The following is a 3,994-nucleotide window of genomic DNA, read 5'->3' on the forward strand; positions in this document are numbered from 1 at the left end:
CTCCATTCTATTGGGATGAGATAGCTCAGAAATCTTTTGATGCACTCAAACACGCGTTGACCCATGCACCGTTATTGCATCCTCCCAACTACAACCAGGATTACTTCTTGTATCTCGTCGCCTCTCATTCCACCATTGGAATGGTCTTAGTTCAGGAAGATGAATTCGGAACTGAACATGTGATATATTACCTTAGTCGGACTTTAAATCCAACTGAGCTAAACTACTCACATGTGGAGAAATTGGCATTGGCAGCCGTTCAAGCTGTCCAACGTTTTCATCACTACATTTTACTACGTAAAACTACAGTAATTTCGGATTGCAACCCTATGATCTACATTTTGACCAAGCAATTGCTAGGGGGAAAGTATTCTAAATGGATTGTTATCCTGCAGGAGTTCGACTTGGAATTTGAAAAATCCAAGTCTAAGAAATCTTTAGTTTTTGCGGAGTTAATGTGTGACTTCCCGCGTGCTGACACAAAAACTGTGGCAGAGGAGCCCATTGCGGACGAATCCTTGTTTCTAATCAGCACTTTAGATCCGTGGTATGGGGATATCATTATTTATCTCCAGACCCAATCCTTTCGGCCATAAATTTCAAGGTCAGAACGTCGAAAAATTCGATTCCAGTCCCAACAATTCAGGATTATTGGAGATACTCTTTATCACCGTGGGGCGGACTCTGTGTTTCGACATTGCTTAACTCACGAGGAAGCTGAAAGGGTTCTAAATGACTGTCACTCTGGAGCATGTGACAGTCATATGTCTGGGTATGCCACAGCCCAAAAGATATTGCGCGCTGGCTACTTCTGGCTGTCTTTATTTAAAGATTATATTACGGCGGTCCGAAAATGCCACAACTGCCAAATTTTTGATCAAAAGATGCGCGCTCCACCTTCTCTCTCCACCCTATAATTGCCGTTAGTCCTTTTGCCAAATGGGGTATCGATTTTATTACATGTAACCCTCACTCGGCCGGGGGGCATGCGTACATCATCCTTGCGGTAGATTATTTTACCAAGTGGGCCGAGGCGATGCCTACATTTGAGGCAGACGGCAAGACAACTGCAATTTTCGTGTTCAATCATATAATTGCTAGGTTTGGTGTACCGCAAGCGATAATCACTGATCATGGGCATCATTTTCGAAACATTATGATGACCGAACTTACAGGCCAGCTTGGTTTACGTCACGATAGTTCAACCCCTTATTATCCACAAGCTAATGGTCTGGTTGAATCCATCAACAAAGTTTTAGTTATCATGATCCGACGAATCATTAGGATTCATCGGTCGAATTGGCATAACATGCTATTTTCAGCGCTTTGGGCGTACCGAACTTCAGTAAAAACATCAACAGGGTTCACTCCTTTCCAACTAGTCTATGGTTTGGAAGCTGTGTTACCCATTGAATGTGAAATCCCGTCACTGCAAATGGCCATCGAGTTACTTCCAGCCCCTTCCGAAGAGGAAAAGCATTTGTTGTAATTGGCTCAATTAGATGAGAATCGACGTGATGCTGCGTTGGCGATCGAGACTCACGCGAAACACATGAAAGCTCAGTATGATCGAAATGTGACCCCTCGAAATTTTTCGGAAGGAGATCTAGTCTTAGTTTACGATCAAGCTAATGATAAATTAGGCGCTGGAAAATTCGTTCCTATGTGGCATGGTCCCTATGTTGTCAAGCGAAAGCTAGCAAAAGGGGCCTATGAATTGGTAGACTTTGACAGGGACTCTTTGGGTAAACCTAGAAATGGTCTTTACTTGAAGAGGTATTATGCTTAAAGAATGGGTATGGAGATTTTTAGTTAGAATAGTTTTTCTTTCTAGCTGGTGTGTTCTAGTTTAAACAGTGTGCTTAGCTTAGAGAGTGTTTTTTCGTCATTATTCCTACTTATCTTGGTTTTACTTTTGATATTGCAGATGTCGATGCCTCTCCAAACATACATTGGTTTCGCTAATGGTGCTTGTCGTAATACACGGAACATTTCTTCCGCAGCTTGGGTTATCTATTCGCCCTCTGACGAGTTAGTATCTATGCATGGGGTAAGCCTCGGTCAAACAACGAACAACATTGCCGAGTATAGTGCAGTGATTGAGTTATTATCTGAATCCATTTCATTTGGGATTCGGAGTTTGATAGTGAGGTTAGATTCTGAACTCGTTGTATTACAACTTAATAGAGTGTATGCCATTAGAAATCCAGTGTTATTAAGATTATTTTTGAGAGTGCGTCTCTTGGAACGTGAATTTGATTATATTGAATATCAACATATTCCAAGATCTTTAAATACATTAGCAGATGCAATTGCTTCTCAAATGTTAAATAGACATTTGCAATAATCATACATGTAAATTTAAAACCATTCCATAACATGATTTACAAGATAAGCCGGTAATAGTGATATATATATATATATATATATATAGGAGTGTGTCAAAAAATACATCATCCTCGATCATAGGTTGAAAAACACCTTATGATCGGCAAAAATGATAAGTACAAAAAACAAAAATTTCATATGTGCCCACAATAGGCGATCATCCTATCACTGGTGATGATCTCGATAAGAAACCACTGCACGGGCCACCTTGCAAAGGAACCTCCTAAAAGGTCCCGGGACCCCAATCACATAACGCTGAAGTCGACGAGGAATGTCATCTATAGTGGTCTCCGGAATATCTCCTGTTAAGCGCTCGAGATGACCCTCCAACTCGGCCAAAACCTCTGCTGATTTGTCCTGTGGGGCTGGCGTGGGTGCAACTGGTTGTTTCCTGTCGTAAGGCCGGAGAGCGGCTAGTCGCTATGGACCCACATCTGCATTTCAAACTTTTGTTATCAGTTTTGAGACGATGGAAAAATAATAAAAAAAATTGAAATAGAAAAAATGTTGAAAATGATTTTACCTGAGTCATCCCACTGCTCTCCTGGTGGAAGAACCATGTCTAGGTCACCACGAAAATCTATCCCAGCGTAAGGGAAGTCCTGAATAGAAAAAACCTAGTTTTCTAGCCATCGGAAATACTCAGGTTTGAATCGAGCAACCTCTGTCCTCTCGTCTGGGTGACGGGCCATAACTGCGACCCATCGCATCAGTTTGGGCTCTCGAGGAAGCCCAGCTCCAATAGTAAGGTGTTGTGGGATCAACATGGGAAACCTCTCCAGGCCAAAACTCATAACCAAAGCCCCATAACCAAAGGTCTTTAGTTGTCCATTTTTGGCCCTGGTCAGTTGGCCTTTCAGATTGGCCAACACGGCATCGCACCAGTTGAAGATGGTGCCTCGGAAGCAATCAACTGCCATACGGATCTAGGATCCGGTGGCAATATGTAATGCGGCAGCCCCGCGAAGTTTGGTGACAGTAAACGCAATCACCATGAGTTCAGGACGGGATATGGTCTTTATGTATATCCCTTTGTCTCTAGCCTGGCTGTTGCAGTACTCTAGCCGGAGGCTATCGACAGACTGGCCACCTGGCCTAGCCCCAAATAGAGTCAAGTCTTCGCCTCTCTTAGGCAAACCAGTCAAGAAATATATGTCCGCTGGCTCGATTTCGAGCTGGTGGCCACCAATGAAGAAGCACTGGTCCTGTATGCTCCATCTGTCAACCAGCCACTGTAAGAAATCCACCTGAGCCCTCATGCCAGGAATGGCCCAGAATTTGTACAAGCCGCACGCCCTCAAAGCATCAAGTGAAGGCTGATGATTCCATGCGGCAGCATCTATGTCTTCATGCTCTCATTCACGCCAATCTAGCATGATGTACTCTCTGCATCAAGTATAAAGATAAATTAAAATGCTAGAAATTATTTTGTGTGGTCCATTTTTGAGAATTTTTGGGTTAAAAACCCTTGCGACGGGGACCGCACCCTCCGGGTTAGACACAGTGCGTGGGATCGCACCTTGTCTACATGGAAGGTGTGGATCCCTGGCTTTTTCCCAATGGAGAAAAAGTCGGGGTCCACAGGCCAGCAGTGGTAAACCTGCGG

Source organism: Pinus tabuliformis, chromosome 4_2 (genome assembly GCF_031772625.1).
Source record: "Pinus tabuliformis cultivar Carrire ecotype Pingquan chromosome 4_2, CPIR1, whole genome shotgun sequence".
Classification (NCBI taxonomy): domain Eukaryota; kingdom Viridiplantae; phylum Streptophyta; class Pinopsida; order Pinales; family Pinaceae; genus Pinus; species Pinus tabuliformis.